This window comes from Triticum dicoccoides, chromosome 5A (genome assembly GCF_002162155.2).
Source record: "Triticum dicoccoides isolate Atlit2015 ecotype Zavitan chromosome 5A, WEW_v2.0, whole genome shotgun sequence".
In the NCBI taxonomy this organism is placed as follows: Eukaryota; Viridiplantae; Streptophyta; class Magnoliopsida; order Poales; family Poaceae; genus Triticum; species Triticum dicoccoides.
Window position 1 is genome coordinate 184,726,907 of NC_041388.1, and position 9,585 is coordinate 184,736,491.

Sequence of the window (9,585 nt, forward strand, 5' to 3'; positions counted from 1 at the left end):
GGAAACATGTCGAACAATGAAGAAACTGAGCCTTCTAACCAAGATGTAGACGGGATGGATTATGAGGGTGAACAAGAGTACCTCGACTATTTGACTGCAAAGCAAGGTTTGCAGGTCGGCCTCGATGATGGTACTGACCTCGCCATCGACACCGACGGCGCCGGCACCGATGGCGGCGCCGAGACCGGCGGGGAAGGTACCGGTGGGGAAGATACCGATGGGGAAGGTACCGGCGCCGATGCCGCTACCGAAATGAGGAAGCATAAGAAGTAGAGGATATGAAAACCTAACAAACTAGCGATTGGACGACTTGTGATCACAAAGATGGCACCTGGCAAGTTTGAGCCATTAGAGCTGGCAGAACCTCGCAAGTGCTATGGGAACCAATTAGGATGCATCCTACGGGAATGCGCGAGCATCAACGACGATGACTTAAGGAGTAAAGAACATTTGATGAAGTTGCTCCTAACGAAGTTGCACAAGAGATTCAAGTTCCCCGACTGGGATGATAACATAGAACAACCGTGGGATGATTCGAAGATGAAAAATATTAACAATCACGCCATGGGCATGTTTAGCAATGATTTGGCCTCCTAGAAAGGGAGGGTGAAACGAGCTATTGAGGCTGACGAACCCCTGTCCAAGATTCTGGAGGAAAATCCGACACTTACAGAAGAGGAGTTCGAAAAGTTCAAGGACACTTGCGCTACCGAGGCATCCAAGGCTAAGGCTGCGAAATTCAAGAGCCTTCAGCAAAGGAACAGGGGGAAGCATCGCCTCGGAAGCCATGGATACCTCGGTAAAAGGATGACGTTGTAGTTGCAAGTATTCGAGACTTGCATGTATCACTATTTTCGAGATGATGACAAGATACCACTTTGTGTTGGATGATGATTATGATGAGACTATTTGTATGTATATGCTATGATTACATTTGTGGTCTCGCGGGCATTTGTATGTGTATCATGATGACATTTTTATGTGCTAAAGATTCTTCTATAAAGCCTGTTCAAATATAAAACAAATATGCCAAAAAAAACTACTAAAATTAGCAGTAGCGAGTGGAGAACAGTTAGCAGTAGCGCAGTAGTAGCAGTAGCGCGCACAGGGGAAGCGCTATAGCTATTATCAGTAGCGAGCTTCCATTAAATGCGCTGCTGCTACACTTGTGTAGCAGTAGCACTGGTGAGCACGCGCTACTGCTACGTGGTAGCTGTAGTGCCTTATTAGTAGCGCCGGTCCCCGCGCTACTGATACACCTAAAACCCGCACTGCTGCTAGCCTTTTCCCTAGTAGTGACTTGCTATATCATGCCTCCCATATTGCAAAGCCAAGCCTCTAACCCACCTTCCCTAGCTAACTGTTGTTTAGCTATGTTACCACTTTGCTCAGCCCCTCTTATAGCGTTGCTAGTTGCAGGTGAAGATGAAGATTGTTCCATGTTGGAACATGGATATTGTTGGGATATCACAATATCTCTTATTTTAATTAATGCATCTATATACTTGGTAAAGGGTGGAAGGCTCGGCCTTATGCCTGGTGTTTTGTTCCACTCTTGCCGCCCTAGTTTCCGTCATACCGGTGCTATGTTCCTTGATTTTCGCGTTCCTTACGCGGTTGTGTTATAATGGGGAACCCCTTGATAGTTCGCTTTGAATAAAACTCCTCCAGCAAGGCCCAACCTTGGTTTTACATTTGCACTAACAACCTATCACCTTCCCTTGGGTTCTGCAGACTCAAGGGTCATCTTTATTTTAACCCCCCCGGGTCAGTGCTTGTCTAAGTGTTGGTCCGAACTAGAGCCCCTTGCAGCGCCCCCTCGGGGAAACTTGAGGGCTGGTTTTAGTTGTACGGATTTCTCATCCGGTCTTGTTTTACCATTGTCGAAATGTCTTGTAACTAGGATTCCGAGTCTGATCGGGTTGTCCTAGGAGATGGAGTATCCTTCGTTGACCGTGAGAGCTTGTGATGGGCTAAGTTGGGACACCCCTGCAGGGTTTTGAACTTTCGAAAGTCGTGCCCGCGGTTATGGGCAGAATGGAATTTGTTAATGTCCGGTTGTAGAGAACCTGACACATAACTTAATTAAAATGCATCAACCGCGTGTGTAGTCGTGATGGTCTCTTCTCGGCGGGGTCCAGGAAGTGAACACGGTTTTGGAGTTATGCTTGATCGTAAGTAGATTCAGGATCACTTCTTGATCACTTCTTGTTCACGACCGTGCTTTGCTCCTCGTCTCGCTCTCATTTGCGTAAATAGCCACCATATATGCTAGTGCTTGCTGCAGCTCCACCTCACTATGTTTCTCCTACCCATAATCTTAAATAGTCTTGATCGCGAGGGTGTGAGATTGCTGAGTCCCCGTGACTGACAGATTACTTCCAAAACCAGTTTCAGATGCCGATGATACCAGTGCAGGTGATGTAGCTAAGCTCAAGTGGGAGCTCGATGAAGATCGTGTTCGTTGTGTTGTTTCGTTTCCAGTAGATCCGTAGTGGAGCCCAGTCGGGGCGATCGGGGATCTAGCATTAGGGGTGGTCTTCTTTTATTTTTGTTCCGTAGGCGGACCTTGATTGTATTCTATATGATGTAATGCTATATTTATGTATTGTGTGAAGTGGCGATTGTAAGCCAACTCTGTATCCCTTTCTTATTCAGTACATGGGATGTGTAAAGATTACCCCTCTTGCGACATGCCTACAATGCGGTTATGCCTCTAAGTCCTGCTCCGACACGTGGGAGATATAGCTGCATCGTGGGTGTTACAAGTTGGTAATCAGAGCCTTCCCCGACTTAGGAGACCCCTGTTTGATCGAATCGCTGGCGTTTTTGAGTCTAGAAAAATGTTTTGAGTCTTATAGGATTATATATATCGGTGATTAGGATTCTTTTTAATCCTCAGTCCCTTCGTCGCTCTGGTGAGGCCTCCTGACGTAGAGTTTTGACTCTTCTCTCCTCAAATTTCACTAAAAACAATTTTAGGATCACGCGGGTATCTTGGAATCGTTTCGATGGTTTTGTGATGAGAACATTGTTCTTGTTGCCTCCTGACATTTAGGGGTTGAGGTCCGAGGTGTTGTCGTCACAATTTTATCCTAGCAGTTCTGGAATACCTAAGTTTTGCCAACATCGAAAATCTCCTTTATGCAGTTGTTGGTGAGATAACCTCGACGCCACCCAGTACTGGGGAGGGAGTTCGGGAGTATTGCCATAACTCGTATAACGGATGCTTTTCTAAGGTTGAGGTAAATGATTTCTGAAGGTTTCTTGGTTACGTGTTGAAGGATGGATACATCTGGATGTAGGATTTGTTAGTTTTGGGTGTGATATTATGCTTCCCCTGTATCCCAAACACCTGATTGCATAACTAGAAAGTTTCGGGAGTTTATAAGTGGGAATTCAAGTAGCTCCTAGGATATCTTTCCGACAGATGTATGATATGAAATTGGGGTTCGATGTCTAGTGGTCCGCCCATCCATGGTTGGTTTTACAGTGGTCTCGTTGTGTCTTAAAGAGTCCTTGGCTATGCTGACTCTGGGACGCTTCTTATGTAATGTGCACTGCCTTGTACATGATGGTGCTATACGATCGAGCCCGTGTGGGCCCCACCACAAAAACTTCGGATGAAATCCCTATCATATGTTTGTTCCGGCTTATTTTGCAAGCCAATGCTTTGTTTTGTTTTCAGTTGTGGTATTCTAGTTGCTTCGAAGTCAAATGTTGATTCCATACCTTTCCTAAGTGGTGGTCTCATATTCCTATGGGAGTACTAATCCTTCTTGATCATCGAGTTTGTCATGTTAATTCTTTTTCAACCGGTGTGTTCTCTCTTCAAGTGGATCCGATCTTTTTCAACATCTGCAAGATCAACTCAAGTTTTCTCAATGTTGTTTGTTTCATCCGTCCCAAGTTGCCTTTGTTTTCCCGCCCTCCCAACCTTTTTATTCAAGGACTCAGATTTCTTATTCGAGTATCCATCTTATGGATGTGAAGTCTCTCCATTCTTTTCCATCAATCTTCTTATCCGGTGATTCTCAGAAAGTTACTAACGGAGCTTCAAGTTCATCATTATTCGTTCTTTTTCTTCTCCGGTGGATTCAATTCACGTTTTGTTGATCATATCCTTTCTTTGTTTTAAATGTTTTCTCATACCGGTGCACCTTTTAATCGTTCATCTCTCGCTATTCATTGTTCCGCAGTGCTGAAGATATCTCAGAAGGCTCGTGTTGTCATCCAAGATCCGTTCAACCTATTTCGAGGTTTTTATCTCATTCAAGCCATTTAATTCAACCAGTGTAATCTTTCTTTTCAAGAAAATCGTTCAACGGTGTTTCTTTTGAGTAGGCCCTAACCCACAAGTCTTTTCCCAGGATCTTACCTGACTCCTCTATTTTCCCGGAGTTATTCTCAAATTCATTTCAAAGTCTGACGTAAGAATGAGTTATCATCACTCAAATGCCTTCTCCAAGATCTTACACATTCTGTTCATCGTTGGTTCAACCTTTCTAATTTCCATTCCGGAGTGTCTCAACAATTCTTGGTGGTGTTTCTCGTCATCATTCTTTGATTTTGAAGACCGAAGAAGAGTTTTTCCTCCATATCTTATCTGTTCTCTCAGAGATTCGTGGTTCTAGTTTGAGGCCATCCTCTCATAATTGTTTTGATTGTGAGAATTCTTTTCATCCATCCGGAGCATTTCATGAGTTGTTTTTTCATTTCTTTCCTCAGGAGCCCATCATTTCAGAAGAATTATTCATTCTAGCTTTCTGCTCTCTTTCTCTAAATCTTACCGATGCATCATTCAAGTATTCTCTTATCAGCTCGTGATCTCTTCGTTCTCACGTATCTAAATTCTCTCAAGCATCTTCGTTCATTTGCTAATTCTTCCCGGGGTTTCTTTATCTTTTCTTCATTCATTTTCAATTCTTACGGTGGTTCTTCTAAGATTCTACTTCCTTGATTATCATATGAATTCATTCGCTGTTTCAATCCTACCTGGTGGTTCGTTGAAGACCTTCCCAAGTTGAGCAATATCTCTCTTCAATCTTGTTTCATTGAGAATAAGTAGTATGCCAAATCCGTTGTTTGTCATCAATTTAAATTGGTGAAGGATACGCATAACATAATTCTTATTCTTGTTTCATCCAAGTGATTAATTCCTTCCTTCGGAGTTTGTTCATGATGAATAAATTCTCGTTTTCAATTGTTTCATCTTCTCTTTTTCTCGGAGTTACAGGCTCTCATCATCACGAAGATCCATCTAATCATTGCAAGGCTTCAATCTTATTCTTTTCAACTTTCCTTTCGCTTGATCATTCTTTTATTACCAGAGTTCTTCATGGAGGTTCTACATGATGGTTGACCAAGGATTTAACTCCTTCTCGAAGTGTTCATCAAGATTCATTTTAGAGGAGCTCAAGTATTCTTCATCTTGCATTCCAAAGTGCAATTCTTTCATATCTCATCTTTGAGGAGGTGTTATGTCATTGTTGATAATTTCCCTTCGTGTTTCATGATTCACAAGTTTTGAAGAGTGACATATCTGAATCCATCATTTTCTCTTCGCTCATGACATCTGTTCAACCAATCATTCTCCTCATTGGAGTTATCTTGGGTTATATTTCACCTAATGCTTTCCCTAAGGGATTGTTGCTATTTTTGGTGGTTATAAATGAACCAAGTTCTTCATTCATCCTCCTGGTGAAATAAGTTTCTCATCTCCTTGTCCATATCAATCCAATCTATTATTTCCGTTAGTGGCAGAATTTCACCTCATAATTTTGACATATCTTTTATTAGCCCACATCAAGCTTATCCTTTCGTTGTTGATAATCCAATGTGGGGACCCCGACTCATAAGTCGTGATCACCGAATGCACGTGTACAGTGATCCCAGAGATCAATGCTCACTGAACACACAGAAGCTGAATAACAAGAGTCTTACATCCATACATATCGTCTTACACAAATTATGACCATTATGGTCAAGTCCTACATAGATAAAGCCACAAGGGCTGAATACCAAATAAACTTAAGTAGCGGAAATTCTTCGTCGATAAGTAGAACCCATGCCATATGCGTTAACCCTACAGGCATTCTGACTGGGAAACGTCCTAGTTCGCATGTTCGTCTTCAAAGAAATCTTCTTCGAACTCCTGTTCTTCCATGCCTGGCCAATTAAATAACCAGTGGCAAGCCAATGAGTACTTTGAATGTACTCGCAAGCAACCCATGTTTTGGTTCAAAGTACAACAATGCATGATATAGGTAAATTTTTGCGGAAAGCTAGTTTTTGAGTGCTATGACATGTTCAACCACGTGTAAGACATGCATCAGGAGAATTCAATTAACCATGAGGACAGGTTACAGATATCAACATAAATAGACTGTGCATCAACCCATCTCAATCATGTCAAGTCATTTGACTTGACCCATGTAGATCTTCCCACTTATCCAAACACACACACTGGTTGGTAACATGTGGATGTAGCCCAAGAGCGGTTACCCAACTGTCCTTGACCGTGGACACGGCTATTCGAATAGTTTTACACTCTACAGAGGTTGCACACTTTACCCACAAGATCCGCGGAACTTCCGTGTCAACCACGACCCGCGGTACCTCAAGTACCCGGGGTAAGCACCCGATCACTATCTTTCCCTAGACGACACTAACATAGAGTCCACTCGATTGGCAATAACCCTCGTGCCCAACATTTCACATCTTAAAATTGTGGAGCCTCGCTCCCATTTTCATCACATACCACAAGCACGCGGTACCAACTGTGTGTCCGGTGCCCTATGAAGACAGTCATGGCCGCCCTACCTGGCACGACCCCGTCCCGAGAGAGCGCAACAACAACTCTCCCATCACTAGTAATGCGGCCTCCAAGCTAGTATCGGCCTAGGTAATCAATAATGTCCTTTCCCATATAAGGGTAGAGTGGTTGCGCATGTAAGGTTGGAATAACGGTCGCAACTTAAACCAATCCGGTTTGAAAAACAACACACACACACACACTTGCCTTGGTACACCACTTCGTCATCAAGTGGCTAACCAACTCATCATCTCCCCCGGGCATAAGTGGCACCCGATGGGGTTTTCGAAAAGTCTTTCGAAAATACTTTGTCTCCATCACCATGCATATACCCGTCCCCTTTTTGCGTAGCAACTACTTTAGCATCCTATCTACTCCCACCGGCATAACCCTCAGAAGGGGGTAGGGTCATGCACAATGCAAGTATCAACGAGGAAGTAACGGAGGCAAACCATCAAAGGGGTTCCACCTCATCATGATTCCGTTGCAACAACAATATGGTGCTATATGTCATGCATAAAAAGGGTTTCATAGACATGGTCAAAGGGCTGCTTGCCTGGCTCAACAAAGTCTTCTGGGTCTTCAAAGTCTCCTGGTCCAACTCCTTCGTCAGCAACACAATCTATCGTCACAAAATAATAACGATAAAAATAAGGCAATAATAAAACAGAAAAACCAAAGTGCTCAGAAAAATGTCAACTCATTTTTGTTAAATACTAGGTTGAAAACTAAGAAGGGGAAAAATTCCTTGTTTTGGATTTGGAGTAGTAGAATAGGAGAAATGGATTTACAAAGGTATATTTAAATGCTGAAAATCACATTTAAATATTTACAGCGAAGAAAAGGTTGTTGGATTTGAATGAAATATGCACCATTAAATAGGTTGCAATACTTTAGGATTTTAGGAATTGGAATCAATTTATCTGGACATATATTTTATCCTGTGGAATACTTGGAAAAGTGATAGAAAAAGAAAAAGGGCTCTGTGCCTGCTGGGCCAGAACAGGCGCAGCACAGCAGGCGCGGCCAGAGAGGCGGCCCGGCGCACTGGTGCACGCGCGCGCGCCAGATTAGAACCTGACGGGCGGGGGCCAGGCGTCAGGACGTGAGGCTGACGGACGGGCCCCACGGCCGTCGTCGTCAACCCTGGGTCAGAGGGGGCGGCGAGCTCACCGGCGACAATGCAGGGCACGGCGAGGTCGGGCGAGGGCACGGCTGGGCTCAGCGACGTGTCGCCGTTCAGGTGGAGGTGGAGTTGGACACGGGAGCAGCCTAGTTCGCCGGTGACGAGGTCGCGCGGCGGAGGTGCTTCGGGCGTCGATGGTTCCGGCCGTTCCCGGCTGCAAAAGAGTGGGGAAAGAGAGGGGAAGGGGTCAGTGGTGCTGCGTGGTTCCAGATCGAGAGAGAATGGGGGCGGAGGAGGCCTGTACCGCGCGAACGCTGCCGAGCCGATGCGGCGGAGCTCGATCTCGAGCTCAAGCGGCTCTGGGGACAAATGGGTGGCGCGGGAGGTGGATTAGGAGTGTGGGGGGGCGACATGGAGTGATAGAGAGGCTTGGGGTCGCCTTTTATAGGCTGGCCGAGGTCCACCATAGGCGCAGCCTACGGGTGCCCGCTGGATCGGCTCGGGTGTCCGTTAGAGAGGGAATGGAGGGCTCGGCGGTGTTCATGAGAGTGGTCTAGGGTGCCAGGGAGAGAGAGGAGGACCGGGGCGAGCTGTAGGCGGGCCATAGGAGCGGCGCGAGCATTGACCGAACGGGGCTGAATTCTGGCGTGAGCTGCAGGAGAGAGAGGAGGGCGCGGGAGCAAGTGGGCGGCCTGCTGGCGTGGAGCGGACGTTGAGGGGCATCGACTGGCGTGCGGGGGAGAGTCGAGGTGGCCGGGAGGCATGGCGTCAAGGGTCGGGTGGCCTGCCAGGCGCTCCAGAGCGCGACGTTGGCCGGCATCCGTGGCATTCCCGCATCCGCGCGCATCCACTTGCGTCTGGCAGCTGAAGGGGGCATGCGCAAAAGCTGGGGAGTGCCCTGGATGCTCTGGAAGGCTGAGAGGAGAGAGGGAGGTTGAGAGAGAGAGAGGAACCCACTGTCCAGAGAAGAAAAATGGGGTTCTCCCCCCTTCATCATTGCTTCCTCGGGAAGCAAAGCACATAGATGCTAGAGGGGGACTAGGAGGGGTCGTGGTAGAAAGTTGAGCCTACGGAGATTAGTGGAAGAGGCCAAAAATGGGTTTTTTGTAAAGTGGCAGAAGGTGTTTGATGCTGGTTTGGGCAAGTAGATGGTTTCCATTTGCCATGAGACTCCACAGGGTGGAATGAAACATATAATTAGGGCCTTCCACCAATTTTGAACTTATTTCGGCAAAGTTGCCAATGCAACTTTTGTAAACCCTAGAAATTAGCAGAAATGAACTTGTGCAGATCTAGTTGATCAAACCATTTCTCCTTGATGCACCACTCGGTGTAGTGGCCTCACTTGGTCATGTGAACACGATCACAAAAGTTGGGGTCAAGGAGATAAAGTTGGTAGTACAAAGTTGTTCAAATTTGATTCTGGTCAGAGAGGGTTTTGGTGCATTTTGGTGAACCAAACTGACATTAATTGAGATGAGGATTTGCAAGGTGACCACAATATGCATTTGTGACTTGCTGGATTTTCCTTGGATTTTTATGAAAATACTTCCTATGGAAATATTTCAAATCCTTGAAATGGGCAGAAATGGTTCTGGGAGGTTTTGTCCAATATTTTGAACATGGCCATGTGTTGAAACTCTTA